An 8148-nucleotide genomic window follows, 5' to 3' on the forward strand; every position below is an offset into this window, starting at 1 on the left:
AGTTTATTTAGTTAGTTTAATCTCATGATTGTAACACTGATTACGTCACCATGCAGCTGGTGATTTTTATCTGGATGGAATTTTTACCTTCTTTTAACAAAATCTATATAAACCACGATGCCTTTATTTTCATGACGAGGTATACGGTTAATTCGATAACCAGTTGCATCAGATCGGTAACGATAGTGATGAAAACACTTAGCCAGTGTATCATGTCAGATTGTGTTGGAGGAAATGAATCAGTGCATCTTTATAGATTAGCCTGAAGAAGCTTTGCTAAAGTTCCTAGCCACAACTAGGAAGGAAGCAGTACTTTCTTAAGAGGTGAGATTTCCTGGTAAGCAGCCAAAAGCACACAAAGAAACACGTCCATAGAGAGTAGAAGAGTGCAGAGGAGCATGAATTCATTCTTCTGGCATATTGGAGGCCTTGTGGCATTGAGTGGGAGCACATAAAATGTTCTAAATATGCGTGGAGGGTAGTTCACTTTTGTTTCAATAAAACTGCACATAGGAGCTATTATCATGCGTGTGCAATGTTGGCAAAATACTTCATGAAATATCTAATAAACATTTTCTTTGTTGCATCATTTAAAGATTATTAAAAGATTTATGTGCATAAAAAGAAACTCTTTGTATTTTATAGGTGGAAAAAAAAGTCCAATATTAATAAGGCCTTTTTAATAAGGTAAAGTCAGTGCTTTGTCAGCCGCTTGTTTCAAAAACTGATCCATGGAAACAGGATCTGCTGTGACCTAGTTGTAGAGAGGGATGATAATGTATCTCCAGAACAACAGGGAGGGACAGATTACACATCTGAAGCTATGATTTCTATTCATACACAGAAATAGTTTCATGTTGCACAATGAATGTTGGTCCCTGGCAAAGCTTTATAGAAAAACAAAATCTCCAAATTGATATTAACATACATTGATTAAAAAAAACTCAGCTCCAAGGATGATTTCTGCAGCCTGAGGCTAAACCTTGATACGACCTTTAGCACGTCTTCAAAGCAAACCTGTATTCAAACTGCTGTGCAACAGGGCCACCCAGTACAAACTCCCAGTTCTAACCTGAATTTCAAGAATTATTGACACACAAGTTTAGTTTCCGTTCTGAGAAGTGGAACTGCATCATGCATTGTCTGAGAGCAATAAAGCGTCCCACACGGGAACATAAATGATTGTAAACAGCCCTGACATATGGCTCCAAAATGCAAAGGACAGAACCAGAGCTGTGTTGTTCATCAAAGGGGTATTAACCACATTAGTTCCTGCTCAGGGAAAAGCCACTCCTTGCTCCTGCCCATAACTTAGTAAAGCGAGTAGGAGTTGGTGATTGCACATTGTGTATGTGTGCGTGTGAGAAAGGTTGGGGCAGAGAGGGAGCATTTTTTTGTGTAAGGGTGTGTGTGTGTAGGAGGGGGTAGTTCAGGAAGCGGACGTGGTGAAAGCATGCAGGAGGAAGGAGGACATCCATATATGTACAGATGCCTACGAAACAGGATGGAGACGTTAGACATTAGATGCATGTCGTTCCATGGGATCTCCTTATGGTGTTCCTCAGGGACCCCTGCCCTGCATGTTTTAGGTGTCTCCTTGTTGCCTCACTCCAAAAAACAAAGCATGATCAACAGGCTTCTGCAGCACTTGATTGCAGAGGAGGATCCCTCATTTGAATCAGGTGTGCTGGAACAGCGACATATTTATAAGATGCAGGGCAGGGGTCCCTGAGGACCACTGCCTTTGGGTGTGACAGGGGCGTCACACCTTTCTAAATGTACAAACACACCCACTGGTGCTCAGAATCCTTTTTTTTCTTTGCAGTAAGCCGCAGATTTTTGCGCAACTGTGACACAAACCTCCCATCATTCATCAAACCTGTTGCTCGAAACCATTTCTGCTTCTTGTCATCTCAAGCAGCTGTGGGGAATTAGGAAGTTATATTCAAATTAACGATTTCCCTGGAAGGCGAGTTATTCGGCCAGCTAGCAGCTTTCTGTTTCTGCCAAGTTTGCACAATAAACAACAGCCCAGCATCCAATTAGAAACACACCTGCACAAAAGCAAAAAGAGCCTTTGTTCAACACCTGCACCCCCGCCACTGACTTACCCTCAGTTAGTTGAACCCTGGCTGCAGACACACGTCTTTGTTAGTGTTACTGTTTCTACTAGAAAGTTTGAGGATGTGGGAAAAGTGTCACCGACTGGAAGAGATCCAAGGTCACTCTGACAAAACGAACAGGAGCTCCATGTTCTTGGAAACGTAAATAAATAGCATATGTTCACCCCTATGCTAGTGGCTTTATAAATTGTTTATATTTCAAGTGCTTTGTGGAAATAATTGTTTCCCAAACAATTCTGAATCTTAGTGTCAGTATAGCTCAGGTACAAACCAATAGACTGGCCAACAGTGCCACCATGTGGTGAGTTCTTTAAATAACTTCCAAATTTCTAATTTTAGTAATAATTTTTTCAACTGTCTTAAATCTTTAACTACTCACCCTGTAAAATATATTTAAAATTCATTCTTTTCCTTAAAAAGAGAGATTTTAGAGAAGGAAATGTTAAAAAAAAAAACAATAAAAATGATAAATAAGACAGATGTAAACTAAAACTTGCAACTCAAATGAAAGACTTGGTGCAGCTATTAAAGCTGATTAATGCTAAATATTAGGGATGCACGATATTGGGATTTTGGCCGATATCCGATATGCCGATACTTTAAAACTCATGTAGACGATAACCGATATCGATACCGATGTTAAAGCTGGACAAAAATAAACAGTCATTGAAAATAGCAGTTTTGTTATCCATTTCTGACACTTTGAAAAATAATATACTATAAATATATTTTCATATGCTGATATCAAATTGATTTTTAAAAACGCGGTATCGATCTATTTTACTTTCAAAATCTCGTGAAATTTCATCGTTCTGTTACAAACTCTCGTGATATTTTGCAAATTCTTGTGAGATTTTGTTAGTAAAATAGATCGATACCGCGTCAATATATCAACATATAAAAATATGGCAAAATTTCGTGAATTTTCGGGGGATTTCGTAGCATAACGATGACATATAGCAATATTTCATTAGTAAAAGAGATTGATATGGTGTTTTTAAATGGCAATATATCAGCATATGAAGATATTGGGATATTTTAATGTATCAATATTTTTTCCCTCGTCTTTAGAAGTTTTTAAGTCTGAAAAAAAGAAGTTTTTGAGGAAGAAGAAGAAGTAGTATTTTTTTTATTTTTTTTTTAGACTTTAGAAACTCAGAAGCTGATCAAATATCGGGTTAAATATCGGTGGGGTGGCCGATGTCCGATATTCAGTTTTAAGGCCGATACCGATAGGGAGACAATTATATCGTGCATCCCTACTAAATAGAGAAGAAATATGTATTGTTTCTATTTTTGGTTGAGACTCATGGCACTTACACTATTTGGCAACTTTTCAAAATAAATGCCAAATTTGGAAATTTCACTAACAGTGCCTTTCTTTTTCACTTTTTTGCTAACTTCTGTCTAAATCTCCAATTGCTCATTTTGAAATATTAGTTTAACATTCAGTTTGTATCCCTGTCTAAAAAAAAAGAGAGATTTAAAAAAAGGAACAATATCAAAATGATAAAGAAGACACCAGTGAAACCACAGAGAAAGAAAAAAAGTTAATAAAATTAGCTAATTAAATTGAAGGCTTGGTGCAGCTACAAAACCTAATAAAGAGAAATTAAATATATTTTTCAAATTACGGTTTGGGGCTTTAAGGGCTTCTGGCCCCTGAAGTTTTGCTCGCTATACAAATTTGCAGGAAAACAAAATGCTAAATGATGAGTTCTTGTCTTAGACTTATTTTTTGTTCATCATTTCATGCATTTTTTTTTATTTATTTTTTTTTGCTTATAAACGGTTGCATAAATTGTGCAAACATCCAGCTGCCCAGTAACTCTGCTCTCTGTCTCAGTCATGGGAATCTTTAGATGCCAGATCAAGATGTGCATTTCCTCTGTTGAAGCACTGGGATCTCCTGTAACAGAGACGAACTCTCAGGTGTTCTGATCAGATGCATCAACCACCTCAGCTGCCTGTTTTCAGTGCAAAGCTCATCATCCTGTCAGTACGGCTGAGCTTATCTACCCTACAGATTGAGATCATTTCAGCAGCATGTTTCCAGTTTTGGTCACACTCCGTAGCATCACTGTGGCTGAGGGCAGGAATGTAGACAGACAAGTAAACAGCCTCCAAACTCCACAGTTTAGATAAGATTTATTTAAAGAAGGAAGAAGTTATCACAGTAGAAAAGTATTTCTAGAATCTGACATGACTTTATACATGTTTTCTGTATATATTCAGGCTGCAAAGTAGCAGGAGAGCGGCTAGCATGACGGCTGAACAGAGAAGAAAAGTTTTGTTTTTAGCTTTCTGTTTCTTATGGAACAATCTGGAAACGTTGACGGCATTTTGAAAAGCAAGGCTCTTCATTGGTTGGAAGAATTCACACAATGACTGCAGTGTTTGTAATGCTAGCCAAGCTAAATGCTAACTGAGACAGCTCAACGACAAAGGCTCTAAAGCGAAAACACTCTTATCAGGTTCTCTTTCTTCTAAAAGAAAAGTTAAACTAAAGCCTCTTCCCCACGGACAACACCGCTGTTCTGTCAGATGAGCATACCCGGTCAGACCAGCATATCTATAGTCAATACCCTTTTATACCTTTAGTTTATGCCTTTAGTTTTGTACGAAAAACAGACTTTGAACTACCTCAACAGGCATGTATCCATTTAGTCATGTACAAAAAAACAATAGAATGACTTATTTTTTGGTGTTTTTTTAGGCGTACTGCGATCTGACCTTAATTTTTTTTTTTTTCATACAAAACTAAAGGGATAAACACAAATCTTACGGCTTGCGCATACGTATTGACTATGGGTATGCTGGTCTGAAGGGTATGCTCACCTGACAGAACACCGGCTTAAGGCGTGTTTTTCAACCCGCAAACAATCTGCATTGGCTCACCTTCCACTAGAAAAAAAAGCTCAGTGGCCTCTCCTCATCACTGTGTGTCTGATGACACCATTACGCTGCGTTAGCGTTGATTAGGTCAGCAGTGTGACAGAAATCAGGGAAGTAAACAATGGAGAGCGACATGTAAGCAAGCCAGGGCGTAGTCAGTGTGCTTTTTCGTTTCGCTCTATTATCTGTCTGAATCCCTCTCACCATACTATGCCATGTTTAATGAAACACAGTTGTTTTTGTTTGTTAGATCAGAAGATACAGCCGTGGTGTGTTGATGTCATTCATACGTTGCGTTCAATGGTGTCATGTTATTTAGTAGGTCAGTCCAGGTCTGGTGTTCACTCAGCATACCGATCAGAGCTGAGGTGATTTTTAAAGCGGGTCGCTTGCCAAGTAGTTTTGACCTGGGTAGACACGGGTCTGTGAGCTGTTCCCACAGCCACTAAAAGTCATTTGTTCCCAGGTTTAAACAGGTTTTTCGACCAGCTGGAAAGTGGTATAACAGGTATGCTTTCTTACATGTGATCTGACCTTTGCTCCTAACATTGATCAAAAACTGAGCGCTGTGAGCAGGAAGGCAACAGAGGAATTAGTCAAACACTGTTCACTAGGAATGGGAATGGAAAACTGGTTCCTGTTTAGAACCAGTTCTGTGTGTTCCAATTCCATCGCACCATTTGGCAGCTCGCTTAACGCTTCATTTAAGGACCTACATCACCTTTTCTACGTAAGTTACATCATGTTATCTATGCAAGTTACGCACACGGCATTCGGTAAGCAAGTGCATAAGTCTAGAAAAGCAAAACCAAAAAAATGGTGTCCCATCGGGTAAACAGATCGAAAGTTTGGATGTAAAGTGGCAATAACATCCGCAGGAGCAAATACATCCAACATGCAGAAACACCTGCGCACACAACATGGCATACATTAGAACGAATGCTTCTGGACAGAAGCTAAAGTTACGACCAGCATGGAAGGCAACTCTGGTGGTAAGGAGCTAGTTTTATATCACTGGCCATACTTAATGTGGTTCCTAGTAAATCATATACACAATTTCTGGGAATAAACCCATTTCCTACCTCTCTTTGGGGTTATTAAACATCCTACGAAGTTGCTCCGCAGTTCAGGGAGCGAGAGAAAGGGGACGCTCGTTTATTTAAATTAGGGGAAGATGAGTTTATTTCCCGTAATTGTACAGTAATGCTTTTTCATTAAACGGATGCCTTATCCATTAGATTTAGATGACTGGGAGGAGACGGGTAGCCTGGCTGGTCAGAAGCTGGCAGCTCCCGTTCACCGCCTTCTGTTTTCATTGAAGTAGGCAGAAATAGAATGTCTCAGGCGAAGGTAGACGAATGTCACCGTGCACTTACCACGTTCATTGTTTCACTGAATCAATAAGGGAATTAGAATCGTGAAAATCTTATCAATTCCAAACCCTACTGTTCACTATAGTTTTAAAAGAGTTTTCAAATCCGACCTAAATCCACGGATTGGAGAAGGGAAATCTGCCACTTCCTCCATCTCTAGTGAATATTAATCTAGCATCAGTTAAACTAAAGCTCAAGCCGAGTTATTTTGGCTTAAAATCCTTAAACACTGATGCAACCCTTCAAGCTTTATCTAGCAGATTTTCTAGGTTTTCAATCTAATTTTTTAGGTTTCTAAGTGTGTTTTTATATACAGCTAACTTAATAAATATGTGGGAAGAGACCTTCCCTAACTATGGTTCTGCTCATTAACAACATGAATGTTAAACAAAACAATTTAGATAAATTTTAAGTTCAGACTTCCAGCTTTACTTTAGTCAGCTAAACAAGATTGATTGCATATAATGTGGGAAAACTAAACAATTTTTGCAACACAGTCGCTTCATTTCAGAGCCTAAAAAGGTAATTGGACAAATCTGTGAATAAAATGCTCATTTCTAATTCTGCGTTGAAAAGTAATGACTGCCTGAAGGTTTGAGCTCCTAGACATCAACATCTGCTGCTTCCTCCTTTTTACCTCCAACAGTTTGAGCGTGTTTGGATTTTAATGAACTTGTTTAACAAAGGTGTGTCTCAGTCCAAGGAACGATCCGTTAAATTTTGGAGATCAACATCATAATCTGGGTGCAGGAACGAAAGCACATGTCTGCTATATAACCTCAATGTTTCTGTAAACAGGTAAAAAATTGAAAAAATGTGTTGGTGTTCAAATATTTATTGATCTAACTGGATTTTGATTTTGTAAACCACTTTTGTTTTCAATAAAGAGAAGGATCTAGAAAAGGACTGATGGACGAACTTTACAGAAGTATCTAAATTGAAGGTTTACAACCATTGGGACTCAGAACAGCTTCCAATTATACTTCTAGCCTCAGCCTTGTAAACTTTCCTGCGATCTCCAGAGGGCAGCAGATTATAGACGGTCCTTAAAGTCCGACCTGATGTATGAAATGTGGGTGGAGGCTGTGTCTGCTTAATTATAGATAAACCACGTTTGCAACCGGAGCAGCCTCACAAATATACTGAAAGCTCAGGACACCTGGGCTCCCCCAGAGGCCCAGGACAAAGAAACTCACCTTTACGGAAGCAAAGTGTATGGAGCGTGAATCAGGTGTTCATGAGTCTGTGGTCAGCATACATCTGGATAAAAAAAAATGAAAAAATAAATAAACTAAAGGAAGCATTACTAACAAAACTAATGCTGCGAATCATAAGACAAGAGAAGCAGAGATGATCACACAGTACTGTAGCAGAAAATAATCCAGCGGAGAGTAAACAAGGCTCTGGGTGTAGGAGATGGTAGCAGACAGTCCGCAGACACTATTTACTCTATCATCATCATGTTAACCACTGAACACTGCTTAGGGAGGGAAGAAATCTGCCGGGTGCTCTACTTGGAGCCATGACCGGTCTGTGGTCTCAGAAACCTTCAGTGGTCTTTAGTTCGAAGAGTGGAGGAAACTAAAGAGCTTTTTAACGGCCACCAAGGTTTTTCTAACATCAGCTATAAATACTAGCAACAAGACTGTAAGGCAACATAAGAAGATTTTAGCAACATGGAGCAACTTGTGAGGAACAAAGATGCAACGAGGAAACAGCAGGTTAGAAACCTTCCACTGCAAAAAATGGAAATCTAA

General features: G+C 39.0%; 1 protein-coding gene across 2 annotated transcripts in view; it reads right to left on the bottom strand.

Annotated features, from left to right (window-relative positions):
* The window catches only part of LOC107091525 (guanine nucleotide-binding protein G(I)/G(S)/G(O) subunit gamma-12-like), a 62749-nt gene that overhangs the window by 36856 nt on the left and 17745 nt on the right, over positions 1–8148 (bottom strand). The window contains exon 2 of one of the 2 annotated variants that reach the window (XM_015385505.1): positions 7588–7651. The exons of the other annotated variant lie outside the window; for it this stretch is intronic. The gene's annotated coding sequence lies outside the window, so the exon portion shown is untranslated. The remainder of the gene's footprint in view (positions 1–7587; positions 7652–8148) is intronic. 2 annotated transcript variants of the gene reach the window in all.

Source organism: Cyprinodon variegatus, unplaced genomic scaffold (genome assembly GCF_000732505.1).
Source record: "Cyprinodon variegatus isolate N-32 unplaced genomic scaffold, C_variegatus-1.0 Scaffold342, whole genome shotgun sequence".
In the NCBI taxonomy this organism is placed as follows: domain Eukaryota; kingdom Metazoa; phylum Chordata; class Actinopteri; order Cyprinodontiformes; family Cyprinodontidae; genus Cyprinodon; species Cyprinodon variegatus.